Source organism: Camarhynchus parvulus, chromosome 10 (genome assembly GCF_901933205.1).
Source record: "Camarhynchus parvulus chromosome 10, STF_HiC, whole genome shotgun sequence".
NCBI lineage: Eukaryota > Metazoa > Chordata > Aves > Passeriformes > Thraupidae > Camarhynchus > Camarhynchus parvulus.
In genome coordinates, this window is record NC_044580.1 from 11,925,758 (window position 1) to 11,941,641 (window position 15,884).

At 44.6% G+C, this 15,884-nt stretch overlaps 1 protein-coding gene and 1 pseudogene across 2 annotated transcripts in view; both read right to left on the reverse strand.

The window, feature by feature from the left end:
• CEMIP (cell migration inducing hyaluronidase 1) overlaps positions 1 to 15,884 on the reverse strand; it is a 100,855-nt gene that overhangs the window by 50,410 nt on the left and 34,561 nt on the right. The gene's annotated exons all lie outside the window — the stretch shown is intronic.
• LOC115907521 overlaps positions 6,805 to 15,884 on the reverse strand; it is a 44,459-nt pseudogene continuing 35,379 nt past the window's right edge.

Below are 15,884 nucleotides of genomic sequence, written 5' to 3' on the forward strand. Positions count from 1 at the left end.
CCTTTGTTTGGTTTAGGATCAACCCACTCGGGAATCCAAATAGACACTCAGAGAGCAGCCACCAGCTGTAACCAAAAACGCCTTAGGAATGTGGCATAAACACATCCAGTGTCAGGACTCTCCAGGGCTGCATATTCACATGTGCTGGAAAGTAATGAAACACAACAGAGAAGGCGTTTGCAGAGTGACAAATTTTCCTGGAGTAACCTTTCAGTGGCACCTCTCTCCCCCTGAAATACCCACACATTTTTAGCAGTAGTGCTCTATGTAACCCCCAGATAAACTGTACTCACACTTCCAACCTGAAGCATGCAGTTTCTTAGACTTCAGATCTAAGAAAATATTGTCTATTCAGTGTGCCAGCTCAGAATTTTCTTGCAAAACCAAAAGCTGCTTTTGAAACCAGTCTACCTAATGTTGTTTTTGTTTCTTCCGTAGCCAACCCCCAGCAAAAACAAACAAGCAGTGTCATGAAAGTCAAAGTTAGAATTAATGTGATTCTCTCTGGTCTCCAGTGATTGATTCTGCAGCTCTGCCCCGGGCTCATGACAATTTATTGACATGTGTATTCACAGGGAGGCAAGGACACCCACTTCTGTATTCATAAGGCACTGTTTAAAATTCACATGTAGTCCTTGGAGTCTTTAGGTTTTATCATATAAGCCGATGTCTGGGGAATATCAAAGACATTTATTTGTAGCTGTCATGTCACATCCCACTGTTGAAACTGGATAAATGTATGCATCACACAGTTTAGTTCAACACAAAAAAAAAAACACTGAAAAACAATTCCAGGGTACCCCAATTCCTTTAGGGCAAAAAACAAATGCTATTTCTCATGTCACTTGTTAAACAACAACAAAAGCAACAACAAAAACACAAGAAAAATAATGAAAGAAGCCAGGATTTATTCTGGAACAAATTTTGTAGTGTATATGTAAAACACATCTGCACTGTTCATAAAGGTGCCACAGCTCAAAGTACAATGACAGGTTCAAAACACATGTAATCCAATGATTGCAGTAAAAATAGCACTAGGACCAGATTTTACAGGGAATATTTTGCCAGGGAAATGTTTGTTTGCTTTGGTATAGTGTATTTGACAGCCCTGAGCTCTGGAAACAGCGTAGACTGAGGGCTTGGTGGAGTCTATCAGGTGCTGAAATGCTGTTAGAGAGCAGTGGAAGGGAGGAATGCACTTAGCAGTGCTATAACTTTGAATGATGCACATTATCAGAGAGCAGCGCCGTCGCCATGGAATTTGTGCCAGAACCAGGCTGCACGTGTCTGACATTTTAACAGCATTAACCATCAGCTTTGGATAAGCCAGAGCTCTTTCAAAGAAACATTATTAGAGGTGCACCCGAAGTACAGCAGTCACCATTAAAATGCCAGGATTTATTAGTGATTATTACACAGCCTGATCTGCAGACCCAGTCATTAGGCTCTGCTGGAATGATTGAGGAAGAACTAAACAAGAGGCAATACCACAGGATGGTCATTGCAGATAAACAGCATTTCTCACAGTGTGGACACAACTGTGTGTTAGTGCTCCATAAAGCCAGATTCCAACCAGTGAGGTTTTGGCCATAAAATATACTCAGATGATATAAGGTGTCACAGGAATAAAAAGAAGGGAGTGGTTTTTTGACAGTGGCATGCATTTGCTCTCCTATTGCTGTGTAGGTAGCAAAGAATGTTTTTGTTCTGGCCCATTAAAAGCTCAAAGGAGCTTTTTTGAAACCTTACCTCTGACACAGACCTGTAGCAAACCGGTAAGAAACTACATCGAGAAATTTCTCAGCCTTTGCTTTCTTTAGAGCCAGGAACTACACAGTACTCACCATCAGGTTGTGGAAAATGGCTTCTGATTTTATATCCCTTGTTGCTCACCAGGGACTGCTTCCCTGATTGCATCCATCTTCATCAGCAGAGCTCAAAACAAGCAATCAGACACTGGGAAGACATGTCATTTTCAGAGGCATCAGCTGTGCACCAGGGCTCTGATGTTTTCACAGTGTCTGATCTGCCCCAGCCCAAAGAATAACCTGCTTATTTTGTGACTGAGGCAGGGTGTTTGATTCCGAGTTCATTGCAGTGTTAGTATTAACTGGCACTCAGCTTGGAAAGGCTGGGAGCCAAGAGGGCCAAGAGGATCTGACTCCTCTGATTCAGCTCTGACTAACACCGGCCTGGAAAAATGCTGCTCGGAGGATAATCTCAGGAATTTTCCTTCCCAACCTCTCCATTCAGCATCTTTCCCAAATACTGGGTCCAAGCAGTGGCGTGTCTGGTTTGATTGTTCAGTATGAGAGGAGGAAGAGATAGTGCCTGCCCTGGTCCCTGTGGTGCAGGAGCAGGCTCAGGAGCAGATATCTCCTGCCAGGCAGCGCTTCCCTGGCTCAGTGCTGGGAGCCCAGGGGATACAGCCACACATCCTTGAGCAGGCTCCAGCTCTGATGTAACCACCAGTGTCAATAAATCTCCCTGCATACTCTCAGAGCACAAGGGCCATGCAAGTGGCTGCCTAAGCCTCACATCTCCAGCCTTCCTCAAATACCATCTGGGACTTCTCTCTTGGGCGAGAAAAGCTTTTCTATCTAGCCATTAAAATCTGCCTGGCAATGGCAAGTGGGACTCATATCCTTGGATCTGGCAAGGCAGACTCTCTGAAATGATTCCCAGCTGCTGAACCTTTCCAAAAAAGTGAACAATAGCAGCAGACAATGCTAAAAGTAGATGCAGGAAACCATTAGTTCTCAGCTGGCTGCTCCCAGGTGTCAGCAGCGACGCTGTACTAGAAAGCACACTGCGGAGAGGAATCCCTTCCACCACCCTGCCCATGGAGGCAACACACTGAGGACAATTCTGAGAACAAAACAGGGAAGAAAAGCTCTGAGGAAGCTGGATCCTCACATGGTGGGGTCACACAGACACCCTGAATCTGAAGGCTCAGAGCAGAGCTTTGGGTCTTTCAGAAACACACAGCCCCCTTGCACAACTCTGGACCAGCCACCCAAACCTGGCAACAAAATATTTTAAAGTTACTCCCAGTACTGGGTGTTTATAAGTGCTTTGTAATATTGGCTTGACACTCTTTGGAGGATGCACCTTCAGCATCTGCTGGAGGCTGCTCCTTTCAGTATGGCAAGCAGGACATAATGGGATCACTCACAAATCATTAAAAATGAGGCAAGGACTGGAAAAAAAGCAGCAGCTGCCTGATCTCTCCTGAGAAGATGTCAAACAGGGGCAGCAAACCATGTGGCTTCTGTTGAAGCTACTGCCCAGTGAAAGAGAGCACCAACCTGCCTGGGAGCAAAGTGGGGATCCAGCACCATCCCCAGAGAATAGGGAATGCTCACAGGGAAAAGGAGCCTTTTACCTGATGGGGAGTGAACTTCCAGCAGACACTAGAGTGCCCCAGGGGCCCCTCTGCAAGGGAGGTGCTCTCAGAGACCCTGAGGGGTCAGTGCCAGGGCCCTGGTACACCAAGCCCAGACCCTCCCACAGCCACCACTGATGCTGAGGCTGCAGCAGTTTCTGGTCTGAAGCCTTGCTGCATCTTTCCTCATGCATATGCAGGGAGGCCAACATCGCTTTGGAAGCTGATCCTGGGAGAGGGAGGAGCTGTTGAATTAACGCCTCTGCTCCCTTCTTGCTGACACTGCATAGCAGCAGGTCCCCTCACCCTGCTCGTGGAATTTTGCATTTTAGCCCCGGCTGGGAAGATGGATTTGAGGTGCACGTTTGCTTTTCTGACCTGAGAACATGCCAGCCCTTGCTACAGTGACATACAGAGGGGATTTTCACACACCCAGCCACAGGCACAGCTAAAGCCTTCAGAAAATAAACACAGGAATTTCTGGGGATTGCTAATGGAAATGCTGTTCAGTCCCAGAGCATGGCAGAGCAAAGCTGCCGCTGCTCCACATCTTTTTCTTCTGCTTGCCACCCACACATCAGCTGCTCGTTTTTACTAGCAAGAGGAGGAGGATTAAACTCAGGAACAGACTTTAATTCTCAATGAATCAATACTGGAGTCAAAAGCAACATTCTGACTGTTTTCCCAGTGAACCTTGGTTTCTTATAAATTTATCTAATAACTTTCCCAACAAGAAGGTTCTGCTCACATATTCTGTATAAACATCACTACAAATTCCTTGGTTCCTAATGTCCATAAAAATAGATTCTGAATGAGGAGCAAGAGTTAGAGGAAATTTTTACAATGAATAAATTAAAGAAAAAGAAGGTGTTTGCTAATTTGTTGTAATATTGGCAAGCTATTTTGAGACAGAAATAAAAGGGGGAAAGTAGGGGTTTTAAAGCTATACTTTTTTTAAGAATTTACTCTTTTTTTTTCAGAGACTCACAGACTTTGAAGAGGAAAGGAAGTAATTTTTGGCTCTGTTTAAACAAAAATCATTTGCAATTCCCATCACTCCACCCATCCGAGGCTGACTCCCAGTTTCACATGCTTTCGAAGTGCTCAGCATTTCACTGAATTAAACCCTCCTCCACCACATGAAGTTTTCAAAGCACCAAAGCAGTGGGAAGCTGAGCCCCATTTGCTGAGGCTCAGGGTGCACCGGCTCTGGCTTGTGCTTCCAGGGGATGCCAGAAATGCAGAAATGCTCTGGAGATGACCAGAATGGCCACACACCCTGAATGCACAGGATGTGCTGGACACATCTGGATTAGCTGTGAGTCCATGAGGACACACACAGTCCCTGTGGACTCCAGCATGGTGTTTGGGTATCCTCAGGAAATCCCAGGAGGAATAGGGCAGCTTCCTTCCAACACAACACCCATGCAGCACTTACCCCACAGCTTCATTCACACGGGCTCCTGGTGTGTGCCAAGTTAGCAGCAGCCTCTGGAACCATCCCCTTGGATGTCCCTGCAGTCCCTGGAGGAACAGTACCCTCTGCAGAGCGTCCCTGGTCACAGGGCTGTTTCCCTCCCAAGGTAAGGAAAGCGAGTGCTGTGGCTGAAGAGGATCACAGCATCCTGAATCCTCTTCAAACTGCTGCTTTTAACTACCCAAATAACTGCATCAGGATGTAAATATTTTTCTTTTTGCTTTTGTGGTACTTCACTGTTTGCATCTGGCTCGCCACGACTCCACGCCTTCCTCTCCAGGACATTTGCCATTTGCTCTCCTTCTGGGGCGGGAGGAGGAATAGAGATTTTTCAGAGGTTTAGGCACATTCCTCTCCTTCCTTCACCAGGCTCTTCCTTTGCCAATTGTTTAGTCTCAGCCTGGGGTTAGAGCTCTGCAAAGTTTTATTGGGATCCAGGGTCTGGACATGTCACAGATTATCAAATAAATCTCCCAGAAGCTAAAAGCTTGCTCTGTGAGTACTTGTTCCAGTGCTGGGCTCATGCTTACGAGCCAAAAACATCTTGCTTTTTTTCCCCCTGTGCAGCATCAGAAATCACAACAATTAGGTATTAATAGGAGTTTCAAAGGACTTCAGGGATCTCCCTGGAGGGTCAGTTCCAGCTGCTCAGGCTATTGTACCATTCTCACCCCCATGATGTCCCTTGCATCATGATTTATCTTACCTTTACTGGGCAGCATCAATGATTTCTTCACACCTTCTGGCAAGCCAGGACCTCTTCCCTGGCCAAACCCAACTCTCACCTCTCCCACCTTTTCTGCCTGTAAATCTTCTGAGTGTCCTCTCAGCCCACATCCCAGGACCATGGCAGAATGGGTGTGATGGAGGCAAGTGTCCCATCCCCACTCAGAGGCACAAGTCAGCTGGCCAGCATGTGGATGCCAGAGCAATCACTCACCAGGGAGCAGAAGTCTGGCCAACAAAACACTAACCTTTCCCTGTAGCAACTTGTTTGGCCATTTCTGAGAATGCCAGAGAAACAACAGGACATCAGTTACACAACCTTCACCTACCTGTTTGAACAACCTTTGTTATTCAGTGACAGGGATGATCTGAAATCACCTGTCCCTTCAGTGCTGTCACCAAGCAGCATCATGTTCAAGCCCAAGTGACTCTCATCATTTCAGGGTCACTTTGTGCCTAGCTGCAGTCAATGAGGCCATCAGTTTTTTCTCACTTTGCATATAAATATCTTATTTTTGTCTTTACTACAAACTGCTGCAGCATAAACATAAAGCAAAGAGAATTAGCCAATAGTACTGACAATATTTCAGTCCTCAATGGGAGCCAAAAGTCAACATGAGCATTGCCTGAAAGGAACACAAAACTTTAAGCAGCACATACTTCATCCTGGGTTTTATTCCTGTAGGTCCTTAATTAAGTGTTCACATCAGTTAGACAAACATCATTTGACCAGTCATTAGCTTCAGACAGAAACACATTTGTAACTCCTTGTTGTGCTCTGTGCTCAGGTTGATTAGAAGACATTGTCACAAGATCACTGCACACTGACCAAGCTGAGATTGCTGAGTTCACCTAAGATGCCACAGCAGATGGATGCCTTTTTAAAAAGCAGACATTAACAGATAAAAGCAGGAATGAAAGGAGAATTCCCTATCTTTGCTTATGTTTCCCTGGAACTGCTAAATTTCCACGCCAAATTTCATTTGGAGTCCCACAGTTACCACAGAGCAACACTCGCCTTTAAAACTTACCTTTGGTACCAAATCAGAGATATGCTGAAATACTTCCCCCAGGGAAAGGCAGCCCACAGACTGCTCCTGTTCTTCTCTGTAAGGCACTGATTGAAAAATAAAGCTCTACCACAGAGGGCAAGGTGAGAATATATTTATTGGTTATAAAATATACAAGTGGACACCATCAGTTTGGTACAATCTAGTCAGAACAGCAGGTTTTGGTGGTGCTGCTGGGCTCTGCCTGGCTGGTGCTCCCCAGCAGTGCCCCAGGGCACCCCAGCCTTTGCAGGGATGTGCTCCAAGCAGGTCTGAGAAAAAGCAAATTTTAGTGGCTCAACAGTATCATCAGGACACTGATATTCTTTCAGCTTCAAGGGAACATAATGCTGAAGAGAAGCAGCTTTCTTAGAATGATTAAAGACTTTAATCCAGGATGGTTTGGCTTGTCCTTTATGGCCAAGCCTGGCAAAACTCCCTGAAAAACAGACACAAGGAGAGAAGTGACCCTCTGGGTGTGGCAGTTCACTTAGCAGCAGCACAGCCTGGGACCCCTCCACACATCATGGACATCTCTTAGCCCTTCTTTTACTTCTTGAATTAAAATTACAGAACACACAGGAGAGAGAAAGGGAGATGGAAGTGGGAATGAGCCTCACTGAAATTGTAAACTTGCTGCCTCATGGATCTGCTGGAATTTCAACAAGCTAAGCCAGGTACCCAGATGTCAGTTAGCAGGAATATTGTTTTACTCTTTATTTTTAAATAAAACTGGTACTTCTACTTATTTGACTACCTGAAAATGGTTAGACACTTTGAATCCTGCTTTTATTAGTTTACATCTCTTTCATTCTGTTATGCCTTGACTATCCCTCATGTCAACTCTGCTCTGGTCCTTTGCTGTCCCAAAGTACAAAAGCATTATATATTCTTCCATTTTAATAATAATGTCTTGTGTTTATATTATGTTTTCCATTGCAAAGACTCCCAAGGCTATTTGCAGCTGGCTGGATCGAGACTATTCCTGTAAACACTTCTAATTTAAATAAAGTTTTGCAAAACCAGGAAACAAGACCCTAAATCCTGATCCCGCTGGGGTCAAGAGGATTGGGTATTTTTATTTTTTTTTCGCATTATCTTTGGCAGAAGCAATGTGTGCTTGGGAGAAATGCTCCAGCCTGCCCTGAAATGCAGCCCCCCCAGCACAGAGCAGTCCTGGAGCTGTGAAGTCAAAATATTCCAAATACCTGAAGCAGCAGGAGGAAGCTCATGAGCAGAACATGATTCCCCAGACTGGAAACCAGGGCAGGCACATGGGTGAGCACCCTTGCCCTTAGGAAAGGCAAAGCAGGGCAGCTTGAGATCAGCCAGCAGCAGCTCAGTCCCACTGCCAGCACCAGCATGCCACCAGCATGGCAGGGCCAGGACAAAACCCCAGCCAGAGTGTCCCCAGGGTGGTGCTGGCCCTGCCTGAACCAAGCTCCCAAAACAGCCAAGAGGATGGCACAGGTGGTTCAGGGAACAAAGTTTGGCAAAACAAACAAACAAACAACAAAAAGATTCCTTTTTAATAAAAAAATTCCTTTCAAAAGTATTCAGGGCTTTGATGAAAGAATGAAACAATAATGTTTCAAGACAAAAACAAAAAAGAAAACATCAAACTTTTGCTTTTCAAAGGATGAAAGAAGAAGCAGCTTCTCGCCAATCAAACGTGCACCAAAATGAAATCACTGCCTCTGCTGCAGGGACTGGGTTGTCCTCTCCTGGAATGGCCATAGCAATGAGCTTTGAAATTTCAGCCGGAAATTTATATGAATTTCTTTTAAGCAGTGGGGAAAAGTTCCCCAATCCCCTGCAACCAGCTGTCCCACCTCCATCCCAAAAAATAAGAAGCTGGAAACACAGTCAATTTTCCACATGATCTCTGAAATCTGCATCAAGTTAGGTGGCTGTTTTCTTGATTTCCTTATCACTCACATTATTCATCCAAACCTGGACTCAATAGCCTCTAGTTTTCCAGTAGGAAACCCAGCATGGATTTTCTGGACCCATGATACCAATGGATTTCCTGCAGCAATACAAGGTAAAATTATAATAAGGACTCTTCCAAACTGTTGATTTCACCATCCTTCTATCCAAAGCAATAAATAGCTCTTATTTCACTGCAGACTGCTTTCTCTTTCATCAACCTTTCAGGTTATGATTGTTTTTCCTCACAAAGCAGTGGAACTTTTGAGATGGAATCTTTACCAAATGATTCTTTTTTTTTTTTTTTTTTTTTTTTTTTTTTTTTTTTGTTAGAAAACCAAGATCCCTTCAGGATAGAAAATCTGCAGCATGCAACTTCTCACTGGCAAAGTGGAGTCAAAACCCTGAAATAACTCTTGTCTTTCTCACCACCCCTAAGCCAAGAGGTTTTCACTGGGTTACACTGGCATATTGTGATTGGAAGGATATTGATAAGCACTGCATAACTGCATGTACATTTTTGGATGGGATGCATACCAGTCATTCTTCTGGGCTTTCCAACCTAATTAAAAGCCAAAGAAACACAAAAAAGCAATAAAAAGACAAAGAAACATGATAGAATAAATGCATTTACCTCCCTTGTGGAAGATAATAGGCTTTGCTGAAGCTAACCTGACAAAAACTGACATTTCAGACATGCCCAGCAGGTCTGTGATATTTCTAGAGCACACAAGGATAAGTGATCTGAAAAGAAGAACAGTAATTACTGCATGATTGCAAAGTATTCCTTCATTAAGGATTTTCAAGACCTTTAAGCTCCAATACAGAAAAGTATGTAGGAGCATGCTTGACTTTAAGAACACCTAAATCCCCTTAATTTCAATCCCATGAAAGCTCTCCCAAGTTTAAACCTCCATTTAAATGGTCCTAGATTAAACCTGTGCCTCACAGGGAATCAAAACAAGCCCAAATGACTGTGAGTGCATCCCTGACGTATGAGAGTGCTGATACTCTGAAACCATCTACACCTGATTCTCAATCTGAAACCATCTACGCCCTGATTCTCAATCAATCTTCAATCTTTGGTCCTCACAGATGTCCTTTCAGCCCCCAGTGAGTTGTACCTGCAGGGAATGGAGTGGTCACATTTAGCTGAATGCCTCACTGCAAAATCTTACCAGGAAATCAGACTGAATGTACACACATTGCATGGATATGTGTCCCTTCATGCACATCTGAGACATGCACACATTCATGGGCAGAAATGCAGATGTAATAACTGAGCAGTGTTCAAATCTCCGGCCACGAACTGCTCAGAAATGCCTTGGACTGAAAGTCTGTTTTCTGGCTACTTGACCTGCTCCTGCCAGCAGCCAAGAATATATCTACCCATCTCTGTTGTTCCATGCTTATGTGGCAGCACAGAAAACCACAAGGAATGTGGGACAGACACAAACAGGGATGGTCCAGGCCATTGCCAGGACCCACACAAGGCAGGAGAGCCAGCAGGACTAGTCACTGGCATACCCAAGAAAGTCCCACTGGAAAATCTGGCACACCTATGGTTTTCATCTGTCACAGGAGGCAAAAACAATCAGTAAGAATAAATAGAAATGGATGTGTTTCCAAAATGGAAAACTGAATCACTGGCTGCCAGGAAGTGGCTGGGCATGGGGATGGGTGCGAGTGTCATTGCAAGGATCTTATCTCTCCATGCTGGAAAATGACTGGCTTATTTAGAAGAAATTGCCAGTTTTCTAGAAATCCTGTTTCTGTCTGCTCTCATCTGTACAATCCTGGGAGAGAAATGTTGCTCCTCTTAGCTCATTCCTGGGACTTGTGCATTTTAATTTGCGTCAGATTTCTTCAGAGCACAGGTTTGGTTATGAAATGACATCATTTTCCTTTCTTTGTCTATCAGCCACAGGTTGCTACACGAAGTGGAGTCTCAGCAGTTTTCTTACCTCTCTTTTATGGATGTTTGAACATTTTCAGTTACTGCAAGGGCAGGGTTTTCACTGGTAACTGTGTCAAAGTTCTGCTTACCATGACTGCTCCTGAGCATGCATCCAGCACCATGAGGAATATCCCAGTGCTGGTGAGCAGGAGCACTGTGCCATTTACCTGCAATGAGAAAAGCAGAGGTAGGTTATATGGAAGCAGGCTGAGGAGCCTTAGATTATGATCCTGCTCCTCCATAAGGGAGTTACAAGCAAGGAAAATATCTACATTTTAAAAATACCTATAATTTTAAATGTATCATTGGTACAGATGAAGTGACATCATTGATTGTTGGTCAGTGGAAGGAGGAAGCAAAACCCCTTCTCAAAGGGGTACAGAACCATGTGCAATGAGGTCATCAGCATCTTCTGTGGATTAGTAAGACACATATAGGAAGCCAAGAATCCTGAGAGTAAAATGCTTAGTTCAGCCTTAATACAGTTTCCTTTCATGTGGGGAAAATTACTGTCACTGGGCAGAGCAGATTTGCCCATGGAGCAAGGGAGAGGTGCTGAGACAGCAGACAGGGGAATAGAAATTACACATGCTTTTTTTGTTGTTGTTTTCCCTGAAAATGTAAATATCCAAACCAAACTATTCCTTCTTGGAAGGCCTGCCCCAGTGCCTCGAAACTGTAGCAGAAATAGCTCTTGCTCTTCCCCTACAGCAAGAACTCCTTCCCCAGGTTACACATCTCAAGATGTGCCATGGTTTTTACTTTTAGAAAGCCAAAAGCTCTCTGAGCAGCCTGACACTGGTGTGTCCTCCCAACATCTTGGGGACAGCCCATGCTGAGAGAACAGAAGCTCCACCAAGGAGAGCAACAGCACAGCAAGGTCAGGCTGTCAGAACACTGAACCCAGGATGCACAAGACTGCAGTGCACACAGTTTTCCAAAGCCTGCAGGCACCAGGAAGTTCACATCCCATCAATCTGAAACATGCATATCTCCAGGGAATATAAGGCCAGACTAAATGTGGGAGTCAAGTGTTAAAAAGTGACTTCTGCAAGATGTCAGAAGATGCTGAACGCAATATGGGGTCAAGGGTAAGGGAAACATGAATGTCCAGGCCATGGGTGGGCAGAGGGGAGTGACAAAGAGCAAACACAGACAAAATCTTTTGCCTGTCCTGGCTGTCTGACCATCCTAAGTGTGGGAGGTGTGTGAAAGTCTGGATGCAAGCACAGCAGAGAGCAACCACCCCAGCAAACAGAACTACAGGTGAGCCACTGCAAGGGGCAGCTGTGATGTGTGTCCTGTCCTGTCCCATCTGCACACTGCAGAGCCCTCGAGGAGCCAGCACACAGCCCTGTGGGACCTGGGGCAGGGCACACCACAGCCAGCTCACTCAGCCTTTGGGGAAGCTTGGATCAGAAATTTAAAACATCTCTGAATTTTGCATTTCACTCATCAAAACAAGAACAAAACATGTCCTTCTTCATTTTCCAAAGGTTCTGTGCCTTTCAAGATTTAGGGTAAGAATCCCCCTTTAGGCACTACCCTTTACCATTTGCCTATAGCAGCCTTTACCTCAGCTAGGACTACATGTGTTAAAATTAAAACTTCCTTAGGAAAACAACAGTTTGCATTAAAACCTTAGAAAAGACAAAGAAGCTTTGAGGATTCCACACCTGTGCCACGAGTGCTGCACACACAGGTGTCTGTGCTTCACCACGGGGAGGATGCTGCCTCCACTAACACCTGCTTGCTAATGGCTTGGAATACATTTTTGACTAGCAAGAAACCTTGGCTGCTCATATTCCTTAAGGATGCTGTACCAGCTTTGCTTGGCATTTGTTAGCATTAATTATAATTCAGTAGCACGCAGGCGTGTAAGCCTTGGCAGTGTCCTTGCAAGAATTATTTCACTCACCCTTCTCTGTCTAGACAGATATAAGGCAAGTGCAGGGACAATCTGACAATTCCAAACCTCTTTAGTAGTGAAATATAGTTATTTTTTATCTTTTAGTGCAATGCCAGCAGAGATAATCAGAAAAGCAAACTTGTTTTTTCCCCCACATCCTTTGTAAACAATGGCTTCTAGTTTGCTTTTTCCTCCCCTTCCTCTACATTAGAGCAGTGGTGTTAATTCTTCTTCTGAGGTGATAAAAAGCCCTTTTTTCCCCCTAAGAGCTCAAATCCTCATCTGAATAGAATAGGAACTCCCAGTGACTTTAATTGAGTTAATTGTAAGGGAGAACAATGTATTTGCCCCTTCCAAGGGAACTTCCCATTTCCTTCTGCCAAGGCTCAGCAAGATTCTGCAGTGACTTTCCTTGGAGATAAAGCTTCCCCTATTTAACCACTACTTCAAATTCAGTAAGACACAAAATACCTTAATGAATGCAGATGCAAAGTGGTTTTGTATGTCTGCCCTACCAAGAGACTGGATCTGGATCCTTATGTACTCAACTGAAGGTGTGCTGCTGATAGCAGCCTGCAATTACACCAGAGACAACCTTAGAAATTGCCTTGCTAACTGGTTTTCATCAGCAAAACCACACTGGCTATCAATGCCCAGATATACATGATCCCACAAGTAAGAATCCTTTACTCAAATTGGGATCCTGATTCACATTTGAGTGAATTCACATTTAAGCGTTCGTCATCAGTATTTATAAAAGGGTTGTTGCAGTGTGAGGGATCCTCTGATAAACACTCTGGCTTGAAGTAAGTTGAGCTTGGATTTCACACATTGTGCCTGGCTATAAAATCAGGTGCAGATCTGTACGAGCCTGAGGCAATTCTGCAGGATTTAGAGTGGGGTGAATTTGCAGCAAATGAGCAGAAAAGCTGCCTCTAGTTTTTCAGTTATTCCTGATAATCAGAATTACTTGCTGGTTTGAAACACAGCAGCAATGTCTTTGGAATTCAAAGCTCATCTAAAATAAGCCCTCCCAAGAGTCCTTTCTGGTTTAAAAGAAAGAAATGAGGGGGAGAGGTGCCATGAATGTACACCCAGGTGGTCACCATGCCCCCTGGCACGGTGACATCCCACCAGAGAAGGAGCAGCAGCTGTGCTCAGGCTGTTGTGCAGAGGGACACAGGTTTGCTTGGAGTTCCCAGCACCAGCTCAGCCCAAAGCATGCATGACAGAAGCTCCAAGGCAGCCAGGGCTTCTGGCCTTTGGAGCTCATTTTTATTTCTAACTGTTCCAAATATGTGTTCAATCCTGTCCATTCTGCAATTCAGGCTGAGGAAATGGTATAAACAGCTCAGTTCAGTTCCAGGATCAAAAAGATACATGAGCTTTGCAAGGATTCTTCCTTCTATTTCTTTTAAAACTAAATATTTGTTTCTGTTAGTCTGGAAGAGAGAATGAGTGAGCTTGGTTCCTTTCCAAGGATCCAGCATGTGGGGTTAAAAAAAGAAGGGGAAACATCCCACTCATTATGAAATAGTCGAAAAAACAACAACAGGAAAAGAAAAAAGCCAATCCCATAACTTCTGGACCCTGAAAGGCTAAAAAAATAACTGCTGAACTAAAGAGAGAAGCAAAGTGCTGATGCTGCCAGAATTCAGTCAGGTTAGACCCATCAGTCTGCATGTGCCAGCTCCAGATGGCTGCTGGCAGCTCATGGCTCTCCCCCCACACGTGTGACCATTTCTCCTGCTATTTAGTAGTAAACAACATGTTTACAGAATTTGGGCAACCTTTTTTTTTAAAAAAAAGGGATTAATTACCAAATTGGTGTTTCACAATTCCTGTGATGAGAGAGACCTGGCCATCATCAAGGGGCCTGGTTAGCAGGGAAGGCATTCCGGGATTGGATTGCTCATGTGTTATGGTCGAATGAATAAATATATCCCATCTTATTTTCAAATCTGGCATTTGTGGATTGATCCCTGAAGTAGCTACTTAGTCAGGTGAAGCATCATGGGACTCATGGTTAAACCACAAAACACTTTTTTCCTGCCTAACTATTTTAGCTGACTGAGAAACACAGTTTCGTAATATGTTTTTTTAACCAAAGGTGTCCTCAAGTCTCACAAAGACTCTGCAAGAGTTTCAGAAGTCTTCATGCCTCCAAAATAAGTGCTATGGTGCTCACCTTTTTTCACAAAATCTGATTTTTAGAATGGGATTATTATAGAAATCTCTTTTTGTGGGCATATGAGGAGGTTGAAGCTTCACAAACTGTCTCAGTGTTGGTGTTTCTCATGGCCCTTTGGGGTACAATGGGTTTAAACAAATATTTACACCATGCCCACACCTGCAGCAATCCAAGCAGCAGGTATGCACAAGGAGCCCAGTCCAGCCTAGAAATCAGCCCTTTTCTGAGCAGCACTGCCAATCCCAGCTCAGGTACAGACAGAGACCAGGTACTCCAGCCTGGAAACCCTTTTTGGCCTGAAATCAGGGAGGAGAGCATGCAAGGCAGACAGACCTGAATTTTGGCTGTGAGAAGGAGAAAGGAAGTGCTGGGGTAAGAAAAAGACCCCAAGGGCTTGCTGCCCACCCAGGGCACAGCAGGGTTCACCCCTGTTGGCTGGAAGAGCCACTCACCATTGCCATGTGCTGCACACTGGGCACTGTCCCTGTCCCTCTCTGGGACACCTGCCCCCACCTGGAAACAGCTTCCCTGGGATGGCACAGGGTGACACACAGCCAGTCCCCTCTGCTGGCAAAAAGGGCAGGCAGGGGCAAAGGGAAAAAATGCACTTCAGGGCTTGAGTACAGAGAGATGGTCTGCAGCCAAGAGTACAGACTTCAGGGGAAAACAAAGAAATGTCCTTTGAGGTTCTTTCTGCTCTTAAAAAAACACAACAAATCCTCAAAGCCAAAGAAAATCAGATTTTTTTTCTTTGTCTGGAAACAACGGCTGCTTATTACAGAGGTCTAATCCAGGGACCCCGGCTGACCTCTTAGAACTTTGAGTCAGGTGCCAGGATGGCTTAAAAACCAGGGATTTTCTCTTCCTTGCCCTGTAAGGCTGAGGTACGAGCAGTCACATACCCACTCTGTCTCACTGCTGCAGGAGAGGGAACCAGCATCCAGCAGACATTTCTCCCGGGGCACAGATTCAGGAATTAGAAAAGTAATCTCCAACTTGAACCAGAGCCACAGTCTAAAGAGACCTGCTTCCTCCACTTTACAGTGAAGTTTATTATTATGGTTTCCATTTTCTCCCTGGCTGTTTCTTCAATGTCAGTTTAGAATAACTAAGGATAAAGTTAAATCATCTTTTAACTCCTGTTTCCCCAAATTTCGGCTTACACATTTACAAAATGATTGCCCCTACTCTTTCCTTCATCCTGTGGTTCCCATTGCCACCCTCTTCCAGAGAAAAAAAGGCTCCAAACTAGAAACCTTTG